This window comes from Macaca nemestrina, chromosome 1 (genome assembly GCF_043159975.1).
Source record: "Macaca nemestrina isolate mMacNem1 chromosome 1, mMacNem.hap1, whole genome shotgun sequence".
In the NCBI taxonomy this organism is placed as follows: domain Eukaryota; kingdom Metazoa; phylum Chordata; class Mammalia; order Primates; family Cercopithecidae; genus Macaca; species Macaca nemestrina.
Genome location: NC_092125.1, coordinates 3,927,501 through 3,948,697, shown reverse-complemented (window position 1 = coordinate 3,948,697; position 21,197 = coordinate 3,927,501). Strand labels below are relative to the sequence as shown.

The window sequence follows — 21,197 nt, the reverse complement described above, 5'->3', positions numbered from 1 at the left end:
CTGTCTTTTGTACGGACTGCATTTGTTTGGATTAATCCAGGGAGTCTGCAAATTTTTGTCCAAATAAGAATATTGTAGCTGGGTGCAGTGGCCCACACCTGTAATCCCAGCACTTTGGGAGGCCGAGGTGTGAAGGTTGTTCAGAGCCAGCCTGGGCAACATAGTGAGACCTCATCTCTACTAAGTAAATAAGTAAAAATTAACCAGGCATGGTGACACGTGCCTATAGTCCCAGCTACTTGGGAGGCTGAGATGGGAGGATCACTTGAGCCCAGGGTGTCGAGGCTACAGTGAGCCATGATTACACACTGCACTCCAGCCTAGGCAACAGAGCAGGACCCTGCCTCAGAAAAAGAAAAAAATGTTATTTGGCCAGTCATGTGGGCTCATGCCTGTAATCCCAGCACTTTGGGAGGCCAAGGCAGGCAGATCATCTGAGGTCAGTAGTTCAAGACCAGACTGACCAACATGGTGAGACCCTGTCTACTAAAAAAATACAAAAATTAGCTGGGCATGGTGGCGGGCACCTGTAATCCCAACTACTCAGGAGGCTGAGGCACAAGAATCACTTGAACCCAAGAGGCAGAGATTGCACTGAGCCGAGATCGTACCACTGCACTCCAACCTGGGTGACAGAGTGAAACTCCATCTAAAAAAAAAAAAAAAAGTCATTTGAGAATCACAAAACTCTGGTCTTTTTTAACATAGGAGAGTCATGTAGAGCAGTGCTTCTCAAACTGTATGTGATGAAGGACCAGTTTTTAAACCTTCCATATATTGTGTTGCAGATCAACATATCCATCAAAGACAATAAAAATGAATAGAAAGATGGAAAAAAATTCCAAACCCAAAAGACATTAAAATGTCCTGAATTTTTTTTTATTACTAAGAACAATTGGGCTGGTCATGATGGCTCACACCTGTAATCCCAGCACTTTGGGAGGCCAAGGCGGGCGGATCACTTGAGGTCAGGAGTTCGAGACCAGCCTGCCCAACATGGCGAAACGCCGTCTCTACTAAAAATACAAAAAATTAGCCGGACGTGGTGGTAGGTGCCTGTAATCCCAGCTACTCGGGAGGCTGAGGCAGGAGAATTGCTTGAACCCGGGAGGCGGAGGTTGCAGTGAACTGAGAAGGCGTCATTGCACTCCAGCCTGGGCAACAGAGCGAAACTGTCTCAAAAAACAAAACAAAAAACCCAATTGATATAAAATTATACATATTTCTGCAAAAAATTCTAAATGCTTACTCTCAGTTTGGTAGCAAACTCTCCGTAGACCTGACTTTGAGGAGCCATTGATATGGAGACGTGGTTTCTTACGTCTAATATTGTTTTCCGCCATCTACTGCAAGAGTTGTATTTTCTGCCTCACATCGCTGTCCTTCTCCCAGCCCATTCATTTTACTTCCCCTCTCAGAATGGCCTGTGTAATGGGAGGCCCAAGACATTCAGTGGAAGATGGACATGGGCAGGAGTTAATTCTCCTCTAGAGAATGCCTCCATGTTCTTCTGTCATCCGTGCAGATATCAGGCTGCAGTCCCTCAGAAAATGATGATGATGCACAAGGCGAAGAAGCAGATATCGACATGAGGCCAATAAAAAAGGTCATGAGCCAATAAAAATGACCCTCTGATTCACTTTCCAGAAGAGCTACATTTTAATGATTTACTAGAAAGTGGATTCTTTCTTTGCATCAATTTTTATCAACAACTTAAAGGAAATGCCATTAATAGATGAAGAACACATTTTTGATTCATTGACTAGGATTATGGTTAGTAAAATGATTTTCTTTTGTTTGGGTTTTGTTGTTGTTGTTGTTGTTTTTTGAGACAGAGCCTCTCTGTGTTGCCCAGGCTGGAGTGCAATGGCACAATCTCAGCTCACTGCAACCTCCGCCTCCCAGGTTCAAGTAATTCTCCTGCTTCACCCTCCATAGAAGATGGGATTACAGGCGCCTGCCACCACAACTGGCTAATTTTTTGTATTGTTAGTAGAGATGGGTTTTCTTCATGCTGGGCAGGCTGGTCTTGAACTCCTGACCTCAGGTGATCTGGCCTTCCAGAATGTTGGGATTACAGGCACGAACCATGGTGTCCCGACCAGTAAAATGATTTTCTGAATGTTTCAGTGTTTTTCCTTCCAAAAGTTGTCTTTCCTGACAATGTATTTTTATTTTACTATATAAAGAGTCACTTTGCGGCCAGGTGTGGTGACTCACGCCTGTAATCCCAGCACTTTGGGAGGCCGAGGCGGGCAGATCACTTGAGGTCAGGAGATCGAGACCAGCCTGGGAAACATGGAGAAACTCTATTAAAAATATAAAAATTAGCCGAGTGTCGTGGCGCCCACCTGTAGTCCCAGTTACTAAGGAGACTGAGGCATGAGAATTGCTTGAACCTGGGAGGTGGAGGCTGCAGTGAGTCAAGGTTGTGCCACTGCATTCCAGCCTGGGCAACAGAGACTCTTGTCTCAAAAAAAAAGAGAATCATTTCCGGTGAAAACCACATGGTCCTCCTGCATCCCTAGGGGTTATTCTGGTCCCTAACGACTCCCTGAGTCCACTTTCGCAGCTTCCATGGCCACACTCGCTTCAGTTTTCTCTTCTTAGGGGAGGGAAAAGGCAGGGCACAGTTGCTGTAATTTGTAGAGTTGGGTTGATCAGTTACACCTTAGTGTACATACCTCGGTGTGGAAATGTCTGAAAATCGTAACTTTGGGTTTGTAGAATTCGTTTTCCATTTCGTAAGTCCTAGAATTTTAAAGTCCTGCATTTTTGGTTTGTTTAGAGGAAGCTGCATATACACATACATGTACAGACATACGGGTGTGTATAGGATGTGTAGAAATACTACTGCCCTCAGACTCTTGTGACATTGTATTTCATCTTTTTTCTTCTAGGGAAAATTTCTAAAAGGTAGGAGGGGGCTCGTGATATATTAACATTTCTACCAAAAGCTCTGTTAGGGCTGGAGGGGAGACAGCAGAGAGCAACAAGGGAAGTTTTAGCGAGATATAGCCATATCCGAAAAGCAACAATACGTTTAGAGAAGCTGGGAGAGGCAGGAGATGCTGCTGTGGGAGGAAGCTGGGAGGCCACAGGGACCTGCCAGAGGGAGGCTGGAGGCTGTGGGCCAGGTGGTTCGGGAGGCTGGAGGAAGGTGAGAACTGGCCTGGGAGAGAGCCTGAAGTGACTTGGAGAACCAAGTGGTTCGGGAGGCCGGAGGAAGGTGAGAACTGGCCTGGGAGAGAGCCTGAAGTGACTTGGAGAACCAAGTGGTTCGGGAGGCCGGAGGAAGGTGAGAACTGGCCTGGGAGAGAGCCTGAAGTGACTTGGAGAACCAGGTGGAAAGAAAGTTGCTTCCTCTGTGCCCTGAGCTCAAAGACAGAGGATCTGGCCCCGCCCAACGTTCCTGCCCCCACAGTCCCTGCCCAGGGCTCATGGATCTCCACCTTTTCCACCCTTGGGTCTCACAGGGCCTGGGGATTGGGAAACAGAGTATAGCCCAGCCTTATTAAGCAGCTGTTCGTTGGCTCGGAATACACCTGTCAGGAAAATCATGGGCAATGAGGAGTTTCTTCCCGTGACCAGTGAATGTCGGTATTTCCTGAGTGCCGCTGTGAAGGGTTTAGGGGTGTCATTCCCAGAGATCAGCAGGGAGCCTGGAGGTGGAATGACCAGGATGACCAGAGCCCGGGGAAGACCACGAAGCCAGAGGGTGCCCCGACAGAGGAAAAGCGGCCGGTGGGTTTTAGATCCTTGTTTGGCCAGAGGGAGGCGGCTAGATCGGCTTCTCCAGAGCCTGCTGGCTGTTGGTCTGCTATCTGTGGTCTGGTTCTAAGTAGGAGAAGAGGTGGAACTTGGAGCTGGGCACCAGCTGGCACTGCTATGCTCAGAGCATGTGAGGAAGCAGGAGCAGTAAAATCCCAGGACCCCCAAAGTGGTAGAAGGGCTCCCAGGTCCCTTATAGGTCGCAGTCGAGGGCCTTCGTAGAAGCTGGCCCAAACCTGCCCTTTCCTTGCAGCCCAATGACCTCAGGAGACAGTTACTCACCCTGTGTCCACCTGTGTCATCCTGTGGACGGCTGGAGGTCCACGGGTACGGCTGCTATGGCGGCAGACACAGCCCCGCCCAGGGCCCATGGTAGCCCCAAGTGGCTGCCCGCTCCCTCCTGTGGGCAGTGCTTCACAGCGGCAGCGGTAGCACTGGGCGCAGCCTCTGGAAGGTGCTTGCTTTGGGGACTCGGCTCTGGTGGCTCCCCTTTGCCCGTGCTATGAGCTCCGTCCCCATTTCTCAGGTCGCCTTCAAGGCTCATTCCTGACTCACCCGGCCTCATCTCCAGCCATTCAAGATGCAGGCATTGTCATTCCTTGAAATTCTCACATCTCCTAGAGCCTCTGTGCTTTTCATCATACCATTTCCTCTGCCTAGAATGTCTGTCTTTGCCTGGGAAACAAAAGAGAAAAATGCCTGACTGTTAGTTTTAAAATAGCATCTCAAAGCTCACATTATTTTAAAATATTTCAGACACATAGATAAGAATAGAGAATAACATAATCCCAGTGCTTTGGGAGGCAAAGGCTGGAGGATCTCTTGAGGCCAGGAGTTTGAGACCAGCCTGGGCTACATAGTGAGACCCTGTCTCAATGCCTCGCCCAAAAGAATAGGGAAGATATTGAATGTCCAGCATTATCATTACCAGATCTTACTGCTATGCCATATGTACTTCAAATCCCATTTTATTTTAAGAGATGGAAACAATAAAGATTTAGCTGAGGTGCTCAGGGTACCCTTCCCCCTCCTGGTCTCTTTCCTTAGAAAGGGTAATGTCTATACTTGGGTTAACTAGCCCATGTATGGTGTCCTCATTTGAGCTAGATATTCTACCTAAGAAATCGAAACACATACATTGTGTTGGACTATTAAAAAGTTGTATGTGAATGATATATTGTGCATGACATCTGCAATTTGCCTTTTCACTCAATATGATGTTTTTGAAATTTATTCAAGTTGACACATACATAGTATTAGCAGCTGCATAGTGCTCCATTGTATACATATGTTTTGTTTTTTTTTTTGAGATGGAGTTTCGCTCTGTCGCCCAGGCTGGAGTGCAGTGGCATGATCTCGGCTCACTGCAACCTCTGTCTTCCGGGTTCAAGCAATTCTCCTGCCTCAGCCTCCTGAGTAGCTGGGATTACAGGCGTGTACCCACCATGCCCGGCTAATTTTTGTATTTTTAGTAGAGACGGAGTTTCACCATGTTGGTCAGGCTGGTCTCAAACTCCTGACCTTGTGATCTGCCCGCCTCAGCCTCCCAAAGTGCTGGGATTACAGGTGTGAGTCACAGCTCCTGGCCGTAGGTGGTTTGTTTACTTCTCCTGTGGATGGACATTTCGGTTTTTTCCCTCGGTTACCTACAGTGCTGCTATGTGCATTCTTGCATATGTATTCTTTTGCACCTACATGGAAGTTCTCTGTGGTATATTCAGAGCAGGAAGGAGGTAAACCGTCAAGTCATAAGTTGTACATGTCTTCAACTTTACAACTTGTTATCAAATTGCTCTCCAAAGTGGCTGTTCCAGTAGGACATGCCCATCCTGTTTCTCCCTTGCCAACACTTGTCTTTATCAAACTTTAAATATTTGCCAGTCACATGGGTGAGAAGTGCTGGCTCATTGTTTGAACCAGCATCTCCCTGGTTCCTGGTGAGATCGATATCTTTGCCAGTGCCCGTTGCGTTTCCCCTTCCATGACCTGAACGTTCACATCCTTTGCCCATTTTTCTGTTCGACGCATGTGTTGTCCTTACTGATGTAGAGTATGGGTTCTTTATATATATATACATAAAAGGATCTTTTGTTGGTTATGTGTGTGACATGTTTCTCCTCCCAGTCTGTGGTTGGAATTTTCACGGTGTTTAAAGAGTCTTTTTAAAAAGAAGTTTTAACTTCAATAAAGCCAAATTTACCCCCATTCTTCTGTATTGCTTATGCTTTTTGAGTGATTTATCTAAGAAATACAAACTCCATCTGTACTAAAAATACAAAAAAAATTAGCTGGGCATGGTGGCACGCACCTGTAGTCCCAGCTACTTGGGAGGCTGAGGCAGGAGAATTGCTTGAATCTGGGAGGTGGAGATTGCAGTGCACTGATGCCCAGGCTGGAATACAGTGGTGTGATCATGGCTCACTGCAGTCTCCAGCCCCTGGGCTCAAGCAATCATCCTGCCTCAGCCTCTTAAGTAGCTAGGACTACAGGCATGTGCCATCATGCCTGGTTAATTTTTATTGATTGATTGATTGATTGATTGATTGAGATTGGGTCTTGCTACGTCACCCAGGCCGATCTCGAACTCCTGGCCTCAAGCAATCTTCCCACCTTAGCCTCCCAAAGTGCTGGGATTATAGGAGTGAGCCACTGTACCTGGCCTCCTTTTATGTTTTCTTCTAAATATTAGTCTGTATGTTCTTCTGAAAGCCCGTTTGTTCCATTACTCTGAAAGACAATCCAAGATATGTTAGAGTCTCTTCTTGAGAAATACGGAATGACGTCTTGCGTATTGTCATGATATGCGGTTCTACTACCATAGGGTCGGTAAAATCTATGAAAGGATGAATATTTTGCTTTTAAAGTTCTGTGACTATGGAATGGCACTCTAGCTTCAGCTGCAGTTGGGAAAGACTTTTGCTGTAGACCAATTTTATTGTACTTAGTTGAGTTCGAGAGGGAGCCAGGCCCAGAAAATGAGGGGGACATTTACGTCACAGAACACAGAGAAAGACTCATGAAATGGCAAGACACCCTCCCTTCCCCTCCCATCCCCTATCCCCTCCCCTCGCCTCCCCCTCCCGTCGCCTCCCCCTCCCCTCCCCTCTCCCCTCCCCCTTCTCCCCTCCCTTCTCCCCTCCCCTCCCCCCTGCCCCTCCTCTCGCCTGACTTCCCATATGACACTGGCCTTCTCTGTTCTCTCTCTTCATATTGTCATCTTAGGTGTTCTTTGTAACCCGACTTCAAACTATCTGAAAATGTTTGTGAGAAGGAACACACACACACACACACACACACACACACACACACACACACACAGAATAGCTTTGGACTTGGATGCTTCTTAGTACTCCTGTTACTCCTGTGAGTGATTCTTTGTGTTCTTCTAAGTCCCTTCCACCTTGTTCGGAGAGGGTCATCATGACTGCTCGTGATGGCAGTCACTATCCAGATCACAAGTCAGAAGGGTGAATTCGGGTGAAAAGAGGATGAAATGTTTTAAACGCTCAAGAATTTCCAGTCACCGCAGTCCTGAGGTTCGTGGTTTCTTTTCCTTCTGAAAGCTGTAGAGCTCCATGCAGGGGGCCTGTGAGCCTCAGTGGTGGGCTGATGAAAGACTCAGAATAAAAAAGAACTTGATGGAGGCAGTTGACTGTTTAGCAGACGTGATCTGAATGGAAGGTCCGAAGGTCTGCAGATGTCAAGCTGTCTGTGGCTTTGCCTGGTGTCTGTCTGAGCGATCGGGCCTTTGTCCCGGATGCCTCATCTGCCTGTTTGTCTCCCTGAGATAGCCACCAGGTGGTCTACTGATGATCAAAGCCCTCAGTGGTGCAGACTGCTGTCACCCCTGGGTTCAATCCCAAGGTGGGGAGTTTGAGAATGCCGGGTCTTCCTGTTGCCCTTTCTGAATGGGGTGATGCCTGGTCAGATTTCAGTTTCCTGGAACACGTGTTGATGGTTCTTAGCAGAGGGTAGGGCTTTGTTTACACACCTGGCTCAGTGCAGACTGCAGACCTTTGAAAGGTTTGCAGAGTGGCCGGGCGTGGTGGCTCATGCCTGTAATCCCAGCACTTCGGGAGGCCGAGGTGGGCAGATCACCTGAAGTTAGCAGTGCAGGACCAGCCTGGCCAACGTGGTGAAACCCCATCTCTACAAAAATACACACACAAAAAATTAGCCAGGCATGATTACGGGTGCCTGTAATCCCAGCTACTCAGGAGGCTGGGGCAGGAGAATCACTTGAACCTGGGAGGCAGAGGTTGCCGTGAGCCAAGATCATGGCATTATACTCCAGCCTGGGTGACAGAGTGAGACTCTGCCTCAAAAAAGAAAAAAAAAAAAAGAAAGGTTTGCAGAATAACTTTGTGTGGTTTTCTGGATCAACTGTGGGTGGACTTAAGATTTACAGCCGAATAAAGGACTTAAAAATACAGCCTTGGAATTTTTGCCTCCTCAAATGTCATTCTTGAAAATAACCCCTTTCATAAAGTTCCACTTTTTAGGTGTTAACCCGGGTGACTTAGATGCCGCCTGAGCCAAGGCTCTGCTCTTCAGAATCATCGATCTGTCTGGGGATGAGCGATGCTGTTGTCTTCATCATCCTCATCTTCAACAGCATCAACAGCAAGGTGAATATTTAGCTGGCACACATACAGAGGGCCACACCACTCAGCACCTGTTAAAATATTGAGACACTGCCACACATGTTGGTCAAGAACTGCTGCTGAGTCCCAGTCTCCCCACCACCCAGACCCTGCCTCTAGGATCTCTGCGACCTCCCCACAAATCAGCAGTGAAAGGGTTGACACCTGATCCCACAGTGGGTCTCCAGGGCTCTGTTCAGCACTCCAGCTGGTTTATATTCTAGTAGGGAGACAGACGGACACCCACACACCCAGCATTCCCATCGTCACTGAGGAATCCACATTCCCATTGTCACTGAGGAATCCATTCTGATTGATGCCCATGCCACAAAGTTGTTAAATATCGTGAATTTCAAGTCATCCTAAGACAAAAATGTGGGCTCTTTTCTATGGTTAGAAGACAAAGGAATTCCATAGTCTGCAGAGCTGTGTGCTGAGTTCTTTGGAGACATTATAATATATATAGATGGGCCCTGAAAAGGTTGCTTGTAAGGGCAGAACACACACACGTACACGTAAAGTGTGTTATTTATGTACACACACATACACACACACCCCCAAACTTTAAAAAGCAGCATGTGACCACACTGACACTGATGTAGATTGTAAGTGCAGAGGGGCCAGAGAGTAAAGATCTGGACAAACTGGTAAGAGTGTAAATCACTCACTTTTCTGTGTTCTTAACAGCGCCTGCCACTGTGGCTGCTTAGGAGTTTTTTTTGTTTTGTTTTGTTTTGTTTTTTTTTGAGACGGAGTCTCCCTGTGTCTCCCACACTGGAGTGCAGTGGCGCTATCTTGGCTCACTGCAAGCTCCACCTCTCGGGTTCACGCCATTCTCCTGCCTCAGCCTCCCGAGTAGCTGGGACTACAGGTGCCCACCACCACACCCGGCTAATTTTTTGTATTTTTAGTAGAGACGGGGGTTTCACCATGTTAGCCAGGATGGTCTCGATCTCCTGACCTCGTGATCCGCCTGCCTCAGCCTCCCAAACTGGGATTACAGGCTTGAGCCACCGTGCCCAGCCTTTTTTTTTTTTTTTTTTTTTTTTTTTATGTTTAAAATTTTGGCCAGGCATGGTGGCTCATGCCTATAATCCCAGCACTTTGGGAGGCTGAGGCGGATGGATCACTTGAGGTCAGGAGTTCGAAACCAGCCTGACCAACATGGTGAAACCTCGTCTCTACTAAAAAAAAAAAAAAAATAGCCAGGCGTGGTGGTGCGCACCTATAATCCCAGCTACTTGGGAGGCTGAGGCAGGAGAATTGCTTGAACCTGGGCAGGGGAGGTGACAATGAGCCAAGATCCCGCCAGTGTACTCCAGCCTGGGCAGCAGAGCGAAACTGCGTCTCAAAACAAAACAAAACAAACCAAAAAAAAAAATTAAAATTTGAGTTGCTTGGAGGAATAGAAAGTTGGTGAATGTTTGAGGTAGGACATGCTAACAAAGAGAAGAGGCCGACATTCTGCCTGAGAAGCAGGGCACGGTAGCTTGGCAGCTCTGGGCTGTCACTGGAGCAAACTTGTTTATGGGAGTAAGAGGAAGCAGGCCCGAGGGATGCAGAGTGGACTTGCAGGGTCCTAAAGGTTGGAACCTAGACTTTGAATTTCATAGGAAAATCATTAAGACATGTTGAAGAAATATCAGCCATCTCTTAAACTAGAAGGCAGGCCTTGCCCCAGAACAGTTAAGACATCTGTTTGGAAAAGAGAGAACAGAGACGGGAGCCTCTTGGCCTCAACCACTATTTTATTGTGACATTCTGCAGCGATCCTGGCCGTTTTTTCTTTTACTCTGTGTACCTTTCTGAACTTCTCTGCAGGGAGCTGTTGCAGCAGATGCCCTCAGCTCACCAGAGCCCATGTTAGCCCTAGTTCCAGTCCTCAGTCTCACTGGGTGATAAGGGAAGATGAGGGAAAACTACTTCTATTAGTCACACCACCAGCAGTGCCATCACGGCCATGCACATCCAAATGGCTTCATTATGCTCAACAGCCTGGGTGAGTCTGAGGCTTACAGCTAAGAAGCATGGCTTTTTTTTTCCCTCGGTGTGATACAAATGCCAGTAGTATTTTTATACCCCGAAATAACAGAGCACATTGAGAAAGATACTGTGACCTACTTGGGAACTTCAGCAGTATTAGCTGGAACGCTGTCTTGGCTGTGGAAGGACTTTTTGCAGGGAGCTGCCGTCAGAGGTCTGAGAGCCATCGTTCAGCACGGCATCACTGAGGGCGCCTGGCATGCCTCTGCCTGCCTGTGAGAAGGCACACTTCCCTTCTAGACTTCTCCGATTCCTCCAGAGTGGCCTTCTGCTTCCATAACTGTCCTAGAACAGCTTTTGCTGTGTGAAGATACGTAGGTTTGGCCAGAGACTGAACTCTGGCTATTTCCTGAACTTGGGAACAATACTCACCAAATCCACTAATTATTAATCATGGTCACAGACACTCTCTTGCTTTTGCATGCTCTGCCGTGGTGAAGGTTGTTGCTGCCAAGAACTAAATCGTAATGAGCTCATGTGCTCTTCACAGCAGGTTCAGATAACACTTCCTCGCTTTTATGGTTAAACCTCCTCGTAAAATCTCCCTTTAAGCGAACGCATGATTATCCCCCACAGTAGTTTAAACTGAACTTGATTTGTGAGTTTATTTCTTCTTTTCCATCTGAGATATTTTCCAATATCTCTGACATATCTTCTCCTATGGAAATAGCCAGTAAATGATGGACCGAGAAAATCAAGTGTAAATCAGTCTGTACCTCCGAGTGGAGACCAGTCAGTGGGATGTGAATGCACTGAATACGTTCTGTTGTCTTGTGTACTGAAGAAGCCTTTGTGGAGATTGTATATCTCTGGAGAAACTCCTGCAGGTTACCTTTTTAGAGAGAGGTTTGAAATAAGAACAAAGAAAGTGATTTCGCTTTAGCTGAGTAAGGCGTAAGGCAGGGGGCAAGTGAAGCAGTGTCAGAGGAGGTAATGTGGCATCTGTCCATAACACAGGTGGAGTAAGGTGATTTTTTTGTTTTGTTTTGTTTTGTTTTTTTGAGACGGAGTTTCGCTCTGTCACCCAGGCTGGAGTGCGGTGACGCGATCTCGGCTCACTGCAAGCTCCGCCTCCCGGGTTCACGCCATTCTCCTGACTCAGCCTCCCGAGTAGCTGGGAGTACAGGTGCCCGCCACCTCGCCCGGCTAATTTTTTGGTATTTTTAGTAGAGACGGGGTTTCACCGTGTTAGCCAGGATGGTCTCAGTCTCCTGACCTCATGATCCGCCCGCCTCGGCCTCCCAAAGTGCTGGGATTACAGGCGTGAGCCACCATGCCTGACCATTTGGTTTATTTGAACTGTGGTATTACTTTCTGATGAATGACTATCCCATGATTCCCTTAGCTGTTCTTCTTTTGATGGACACTGAAGTGGCTTCCAATGTTCCACGATTACAAGCAGTGCTATAATAAACTTGTGCAAGTAACTCTTCATACCTGTCTTGCTCATGTAATGTGCTGGCTCACAGGACACACACACAGTCTTCAGCTTAACTAGATGGTGCCTGTTTGTTCTCCAAAGTGGTTTCTCAACAAATCTCGCTACCATTCTATATTTTCAGATTCTAAAATCCTGCCGTCCTCTGATGAGGATAAAATGATGTGTTCTTGTTTTGCGATGGAACATCTTTTGCTAGTTTTATTGACCATGCGATTTTGCTCTTTTAAGAATTGCCTATCTTCTTTGCCCATGTTTTTCCTCATTGTATTGTCTTATTCATGTCCATTATTGTAATTGAATTTTAGGATATCTGAATGTAAATCTTTTGTTACGATATTGGGGGTTCCCAAGACCACTTCTAGGCTCAGTAACTCACTAGGATGCTCAAGAGGCTCAGCCGATAGTCCTACTCACAGCAAAGATTTATTACAGTAAAGAGATACAAAGCAAAATTAGCCAGGGGAAAAGGCACAGAGGGTGGGGTCCAGAGGAAACCCTGTGCAAGCTTCCAAGAGCCTTCTCCAGTCACACAGGGCACACTTCGTTTCCCCAGCATCATGTTATGACAACAGGTGTGAAGTGTTGTCTGCCAGGAAAGCTCATTAGAGACTTAGGGACCGAGGTTTTTGTTGGGGGCTGGTCATGTAGGCAGCCTCTGCCTTGCCTGTACCCAAATTCCAGATTCTCAGAAGGAAAGCAGGTGTCGAGCATAAACCACACTATTTGTACAAATAGTTTAGGCACAGTGAGTCCCTCTTATCAGTTCTGGGAATGGTGGGAACCCTTCTGAAATTTTAAGTTCTCAGATGCCAGCCAAGAGTCAACCTTGCAGGTAGGTCTTCTAACTTTCTAATTTTAACTTTTCTCTGCACAGTTATGTTAATTTCAAATATCTTCTCCTAATCTGTGTTTATATTGTCTTTTGCGCATCCAACAGTAATATCTGTTTTTCTTCAATGCTTTATAATTTTAATATCATACCAAAAAAATGCCTATCCCATTCATAAAGGTAGCTCCTTATATCTTTCTCTAATAATTTTAACACATTCCTTTTTGTATTTAAGACTGTAACCTAATTGGAGGTTATTTTTGTGACTGGTAAAATATATGAATCTCATTTTTCATTTTTGGCTAAAAGTAGCCAGTAGTTTCTGCACTGTTTGTTGAATGGTCTGTCATGTCCTCACTGATTTGTGATGCTTCCTCTGGCATACCAAGTTCTCCTGTTTGTGTTGTCTATCTCTGGACTGAATTCTACACCATTTAACTCACTTTATAAATTTTAATATTTAATAGCATAAATTGTCCCCTGCCTTGTCTTATTTATTCTCGGCTCTTATGACTAGCTTGTCAAGTTCTGCCAAATATATATATGTATATATGGTTTATATATACATATATATGATTAATATGTATAAGGATTAATGTATATTTTCTGTCAGAATTGCTTGGGATTTTTAGATTAATGTAAGGATAATTTACATCTTTAAAAATATCTGGTCTTGGCTTGGCCTGGTGGCTGATGCCTGTAATCCCAGCACTTTGGGAGGCCAAGGCAGGCAGATCACTTGAGCCCAAGAGTTTGAGACCAGTCTGGGCAATGTGGTAAAAACCCATCTCTTCTAGCTGGGTGTGGTGGCGCACATCTGTAGTCCCAGCTACTAGGAAGGCTGAGGTGGGGGAATCACCTGAGCCCAGGAATTTGAGGCTGCAATGAGCCAAGATCGCACCTCTGTACTCTGCAGCCTGGGCAACAGGAGTGAGACCTTCTCAAAAAAAAAACAAAAAACAAAAATTGGTCTTCCCGTATATGAACGTATTATATAGTTCTTCATTCATTTGTGTTTTCTTTGTTGCCTTTTGGTAAATGTTTATATTCTCCATAAAGGCATTAACATATTTTGTTGGAATTCTTCTTAGGTACTTTAGGGCTATTATTTGTTACTATGAATGGATTATTCTTTTTAAAACTTACATTTTCTAATTGATTGATTGCTGTTGACCTATATGGGTTTTTACTATTAATGAGATATATAACAAACTGAACTGTTTTATTAAGTCTAATGCTTTGTAGATCTTCTTGAATATTCCATGTAGATTATCATATCTTCAGTTATGACTCTTTTGTCATAATTGCAGATAATATTTTGTCTCTTTCTTTTCAATCCTAGTTTCTCTTATTGATTTTCTTGTCATACTCTTCTAGCTAGGGTCTCTAGTACTGTGTTGGATAGAAGTAATGATGGTGAGAATCCTTGTCACTTCTAAGTTTGGTAAGGGACTGCTTCTATCGTTTAGCCATTAAGTATGATGTTCACTGTGTGATGTGGGTACACACCCTTTATCAAGGTCAGGACATTTTTGTCCCAGATTGCTAATATTTTTTAAATTTCATAGATCAGAATTGAATTTTATGAAATGTTTTCTCTACATCCATTGAGGTGATAATTTTTTTCTTAATTTTTTTTTTTTTTTTTTTTTTTGAGACAGAGTCTTGCTCTGTCGCCCAGGCTGGAGTGCCTGCACGATCTTGGCTCACTGAAAGCTCCAGCTCCAGGTTCGTGCCATTCTCCTGCCTCAACCTCCCGAGTAGCTGGGACTCCAGGTGCCCGCCTGGCTAATTTTTGCATTTTTAGTAGAGATGGGGTTTCACCATATTGGTCAGGCTGGTCTCAAACTCCTGACCTCAGGTGATCTGCCCGCCTTGGCCTCCCAAAGTGCTGGGATTACAGGTGTGAACCACTGCACCCTGCCTCTTAATATGTTAATTTAGGAGTTACATTAAGAGATTTTTTTTAATGTTAAATGATTCTTACATTATCTGCATCAAAGATGCTTTGATCATTATTATTATTTAAAAAGATATTGCTGGATTTGACTTGCACTCCCTTCATTTAGTTTGGTTTCAGGATGATACTAGCTTCAGGAAATAAGTTGGGGTATGTTTCCTCTTTTTCTACTCTCTGAAGAGTTTACATAAGATTGGATTAATACAATTTGGTAGGATTTGTCTCTAAAACCATTTGGACATGGGGGTTATTCATGTGTCAATTTTGAACTACTAACTTAATTTTTAAAAATGGTTACAGGACTTTTCAGTTTTTCTATTTATTCTTAAATTATATACAGATTAAAAATTTTTTTGTTGTTGTTTTGTTTTGTTTCTAATTTTCCTGTCTATAGACTTTGAAGTCCTGCTTTTTTTTTTTTTTTTTTTTTTTTTGACAAGAACCTCACTCTGCCGCCCAGGCCGGAGTGCAGTGGCGCAATCTCCGCTCACTACCAGCTCCATCCACCTCCTGGGTTCACGCCATTGTCCTTCCTCAGCCTCCCCAGTAGCTGGGACTACAGGTGCCCGCCACCATGCGTGGCTAATTTTTGTATTTTTAGTAGAGATGGGGTTTCACCGTGTTAACCAGGATGGTCTCCATCTCTTGATCTCGTGATCTGCCCACCTCGGCCTCCCAAAGTGCTGAGATTACAGGTGTGAGCCACTGCACCCAGCCAAAGTCCTGCTTTTTTTCTTTAACATTGTGGGCATTTTCTACATCATTCAATATTTACTGAGAAGATGACCTGTAAAGCATTGACTTTAGCAGTCGTTTTTCTTTCTGATTAACTTTGTTTCTAGAATTTCATCAGGTTGCATGTCCCTTGGATAGGGTGGCATAACTAGCAGTGCTAGGCACATGGTAGACATACAGTAATTTCTGCTGGACATTGTGCCCAGAACTACTCAGGTGTTGTAACTTTCCAGAGCGAAAGATTGGAATTTCCTCATGTTTTACAGGGTGAGGGTAAAGGCAATTCTATGAAAATTAACAAAGGAGGTTGGGGAGGAGGGCTTTCGTTTTTGCTACAGGAAAAATAACACATTCTTTTTGAATGATGACTTATTCTGGAAAGGCATCCTGGCTGAAATGATGAGCTCAGGTTTTTGGGTCTGAGCAGTTTCTGTTGAAAGACATTTGTAGCGATTTCCAAAAGTGCGTATAAGAATGGAACATTCTTAGTTCTGGGGGAAGGGTGACTGGGGAGGAAATCTGTTTTCCCGTTTTATTGATCTCAGCTACGTGCTGTGACGTAACATGTAATTTTTTGTGGAGCTGTTCTGATGCCCCACGTGGGGCCCTCACCCTTTGCTGCCAGGGCATTCAGGAGTGCCGTACACTGGGAGCTGTGGAGGCAGCTGCCCTTTTGTGGCCTTTTGCCATGCCTGTTTCAGGTTTGGAACTGTATACCTTTTAGGAGCATGGCTTATGACATAGCAAGTCCATTTTCTTCACAAAAACAAACCCTATTTTTACTTTAAAAATCAACATTTCCTCTGCTATGGTTTGAATATGTCCCTGAAAGTTCCCATGTTGGAAACGCCATCCTCAATCACAGTGTTAAGAGGTGGGACCTTCAAGAGATGGTGAGGGTGTGAGGACTCACCCTTGTGAATGGATTAATGTCATTATCGTGGGAATTATCTTGCGTTTCTGATAAAAAGATGAGGTTCGTCTTCCTGTGCTCTCTCTGGCTCATGTGATGCCCTCCATCATGTTATGACGCAGCAAGAAGACCCTCACCAGATGCTGGCTCCTTGATCTTGGACTTCCCAGCCTCCAGAACTGCAAAGAAATAAGTTTTTGCTTTTTATAAATTACCCAGTCCAAGGTATTATGTTATAGCAGCACAACATGGGCCAAGACACCCTCTATCCATCTCTCCACTGGCCAAAATCAGTTACGTGTCCAGCTTCACTGCAGCCGGTGTCCTTTGGAGGAGAAGTCTCTGAGCATTCCTGTTGAGATTCCTGATTGGAGCTGTGTGGAACCCATTTAGACTGAAATCAGAAACATGGTCAGGTTGTGAGTTTTCCTTTTAGAGAGCCCTCCCTTATTTTCACATGCTCATTCTCAAAAGCACTTTGTACATCATGCCATGTGTATGTTTTTTGCTTGGTACAATTACACAGCCCTTTACAACCCACTGCCCACACGTGAGCTCACCCAGTAGCTTCGTGCTGTAAAGGGAGACCCAGAAGGCAGTGCTGCCAGGGCTGTCTTACAAAAAGCAGTTTGTCTTCTTTTGAGATATTCCTGTGCTGAGAGTTAAAACAAACTCTTGAAGGCAGCAGCATATTATAGATGCAAAATCTCACATAAAAACCATTTAAGAAAATCTGGGACATGGAAATTCTTTTTTTCCCTTTAACAAGATGGTACCACTAATGTATTCTTCTTATTTTTTTGCCCACAGAGTAGCAATTTCTAAATTGTTAGACATGGTTCTTCTTTGGTTTCACATAACCCATTCCTTCATGGTACTTAAAGTTAGTAAATGGTTGAAATACTTTCTTGAGAAGTAGAAATGAGGAAGCATGAAGAGATTAAATGAGCCACTTAAAGTCACTGTAAGGAAGTTTTCCTTCCCTTTTATTGGTTTCTGCCTTTGGTGTTCCCCTGCTTACCCTCTCTCCTTCCTACCTGCCTTGTGCTGGAAAGGACCAGGACTTGGGTATGTCCTTCTCAGTTGTGTGACTTCGAACAAGCTATTTGACGTCTTAAGGTCTTAGATTTGTCATCTGTAAAATCTAAGATCCTTCTCTTCAAATGGCTAGTGAATTTAGGACAAAATTTGGGCTCCCAGGTCACCGCTGCTGCAGACCAGGAATATTGCTAACATTTTGGGATTTGACATCAAATCCTGATTTGACTTTATGTAACCTGGGTCCATGACATGTACTGGCTGTAAACAAGAAGCTGATGTGCACATTGTTTCAGGACACCTGCAGGCAGATGTTGAATGTTAGATTTTAGAAGGGACCTTTGCCTTCCCTGAGTCCAACAGCCCCATTGTCCAGATGAGGAAGCTGAGGTCAAGGTTAGCCCTTGAGGGATGCAATGATGAGGTTCTGTGTCCTTGCCCCTGGCCAGTGCTTTTCAGCCTTTCCCACTTTTAGGAGAGTTGGTTGACTTTTTGTAAGACCCTGGTGGGTATAAACCAACAATAACATTCTGAGCTCCCCAACCAACTGAATGGACCCCTCCTCTCAGCGAAGGGCATTCTAAAGTCAACCTGAAATGCTAATCCAGGCCATGATGGGAATGGGTGGTGGGACATGCCTCCATTACAGCCTCCTCTCGTTGGAATTCAGGCACAGCTGACCAGCACTGACATTCAAATAGAGACTTCAGACTGACAAAGCAGACCCTATGTAGCAATGAGAGACCAACTTGACAGATAGCAGGCCCCGAAAGAAATAAAAGTATTTTGCCTTAAAATATATTTCTTTGACATATTTTGAAATGGCCCTGCAAAGCTGTCTCTTGTGGGGAAAATCTGCATTCCGTAGAGAATCTCCTTCCCTTTCCAGGTCTTTTTCCTGATCCAGGAGAGAATTAACTAAGAGTCTGGCGCTTCTTGAAGTCTGATAAGAAACATTTGCTATCTTTTCTCTCCAAATCCTGCTACCTGGAGGCTTCATCTGCATAGTAAGAACCTTGGTTTCCATAACCCTTTATCTTAACCCAGACACTCCCTTCTGTTGATTCCAGGTCTTTAGGTAAACTCAACCAATTGCCAATCAGAAAGTCTTTGAATCCACCTGTGACCAGGAACCCCTCAGCAATCCTCTGAGTTGTCCTGCCTTTCAGGACCAAAGCAATGTACATTTTACAGGTATTGACTGACCTCTTGTGTTTCCCTAAAATGTATAAAACCAAGCTATAGCCCGACCACCTTGGGCACGCGTTCTCAGGACCTCCTGGGGCTGTGTCACAGGCCACGGTCACTCATATTTGGCTCAGAATAAGTCTCTTCAAACATTTTACAGAGTTTGACTCCTTTTGTTTACGTGGGATTGACAGATTATATCCCCTGCCTCCAGGGAATACGTGGGTGGGCATCTGAAATGTCATCTCAGCTCACCTCTCAATTCGTGGGAAGAGACTGGAGCACTTTTCTCCATGTTCCCTGAATTCTTGTCCTTAATCGATTACTCTTCAGGACCCATTGTGTGGAAAGTGTTGCTCCACATCAGCTTAGAGGAAGGCTGGACGTGAGAAATAGGCTTCCCACCGAAGCCCTCTGGTGTCCAAGAAACATCACAGTGGCCCTTGCTTAGGTGACAGAGGATGGGGGTAGATACTTGTGATCGAGAATGTTGGTCAGGCCGGGTGCAGTGGCTCCTGCCCGTCATCCCAGCACTTCGGGAGGCCAACGTGGACGAATCACTTGAGGCCAGGAGATCAAGACCAGCTTGGCCAACATGGTGAAACCCCCATCTTTACTAAAAATACAAAAATTAGCTGGGCGTGTTGGTGGGTGCCTGTAATCCTAGCTACTTGGGAGGCTGAGGCTGGAGAGTTGCTTGAACCGGGAAGGCGGAGGTTGTAGTGAGCGGAGATTGCGCCATGCACTCCAGCCTGGTGACAGAGTGAGACTCTGTCTTTTTAAAAAAAAAACAAAAAAACGTTGCTCAGCGGCTTCTCGATCTTGACACATTCTCCGGTGGTGAGTTGAGAGCAGCCCAGGCCTGGGGGTCCTAGGGAGCTTGACGTGGCTACTGTTCTAGACAGTACTGAGTTTGTCATCGCCTTGCTTTCATTATGATTTCTTCCTCCTTGTCACCACCTACGGTGTTTATGGAGTTCACTGTACATGAAGGCCCAGCGTCCAGAGGTGTAAGACAGAGCCCCTTCTAGGAGCTGCTGTCCATCCCACTGAGAGGCAGGTCTGCCACAGAAGAGACAAACAACCACGCTGGACCTCTGGGGCCCAGGGAGATGTGAACTTCAGGTACCAGAATGCATGCGGGAGGAGGCCCTGGGTGCCCTGGGAACCCAAAGCAGGAGCTCCTTTCTGACCTGCCTCTCTCACCAAGCTTCCTTTGCTGAATGCCGTGGGCAAACAGTGGTGTTGGTATTGGAGCAGGATCAAAGCTCATTCCTGGCTAACCTGCAAAAATGAGCAGGTAAACAAATGGGATCCATAAAATAGAGACTAAAATGAAAGTTTGTCTTACTGTGATTAGCAACTGGCCCCTTTCCAAATTCCACCTGCTCTGCATGGAGCTGTGGTGTCTCATTCCAAGTGCCTTCTCACAGCATCTGACCTCGGGCCTGGGGTAACAATACACTGGGGTTTGCCAAGGATAACAATAGCAAGGCAGCTACAGGAGCACCGCATGGGGGGTGTGAAATCAGAACAAGCAGGACTCATGGGTGGGGGCGAGAGCAAGTGGCTGCGAGGCAGAGGCAGAAGTGACGACTGCTGACTCACCGTGTGTCTGCCAGCTTGCTTAACCCATCTCTGCTCCGGTTTTCCCGTGCGTGAGCCCTTTGTGGTGTGTGGTGTGTTGATCGGCCTCTGGCATGAAGGGTAAAAGTAAGGCCATGTAAAAATCACAGGTGCCCCTCACTTCATGCAACAGCTGTGTGCCAGTCCAGTTTCTGCAACAGCCCCTCAGGCGCTGAGCCTGCTCTGTGGGTTGGGAGATGTTCGACCTCACGCTGTGCCCCTAGCTGGGTGGGTGTGGGGAGTTACACGGTGGTCCTGGCTGCATTCTGCTTATCACTGAAAGAAGCTGCCTTGGAATGGGTGATTTCTTAAGGTCTTTTCCCTCTCAATTCTTCTGTTCATTTTTGTACATTATTCTCTCTTCATTATTGTGCATTTCTTGGAGCTTAGCCCCGACAGTGCCTGCCTAGGTGGTACGGACTGAGGCACAGAGAAGGAGTAATCATGGCATCCAATGTCTTATCTCCCTGCCCCCCTGGGCGGCCACCATATTCCTTCCCATTGGACAGTGAGGACTGAGGCTGCATCACTGAAATGCACACGTGTTACCAGGCAGGGCTGTGAGGGCCAGTTCAATGAACATAAATACCCTTGTCAGGTCAGTTGTCATGATTCCAGAGAATAAGGCCCAAGGAAATGAGCATGCTGATACTAAAGAACAGGGGAGAGAATACTGGGTTTGGATGTGCCTGGTCACTAAAAGCAAACTTTACCTGCTGAGAACCTGCAAATCAACCTCCTATGATGTTCAGAAGCCTCTTGAATGTTGATAATAAATGGACACGGTGAGCTCGGCCATGCAGGCTGGCTCATGCCTGCAATCCCAGCACTTTGGGAGGTCAAGGTGGGCGGGTTGCTTGAGCTCAGGAGTTCAAGACCAGCCTGGGCCACATGGCAAAATGCTGTCTCTGGAAAAAATACAAAAAAAAAAAAAAAATTAGCCAGATACGGTGGCATGCACCTGTAGTCCCAGCTCCTTGGGAGGGTGAGGCAGCAGGATTGCTTAGGCC

General features: G+C 45.7%; 1 protein-coding gene and 1 long non-coding RNA gene across 2 annotated transcripts in view; one reads left to right on the top strand and one right to left on the bottom strand.

Moving 5' to 3' along the window:
- Positions 1 to 21,197, top strand: part of LOC105474699 (kinesin family member 26B) — a 568,793-nt gene that overhangs the window by 82,890 nt on the left and 464,706 nt on the right. The gene's annotated exons all lie outside the window — the stretch shown is intronic.
- On the bottom strand, positions 1,204 to 10,803 carry LOC139357216 (uncharacterized). Its single transcript, XR_011610053.1, has 4 exons — positions 10,536 to 10,803; positions 7,172 to 8,446; positions 6,427 to 6,498; positions 1,204 to 4,446 (listed from the first exon to the last, which is right to left on the bottom strand). It is a non-coding gene; the product is annotated as an uncharacterized lncRNA (long non-coding RNA).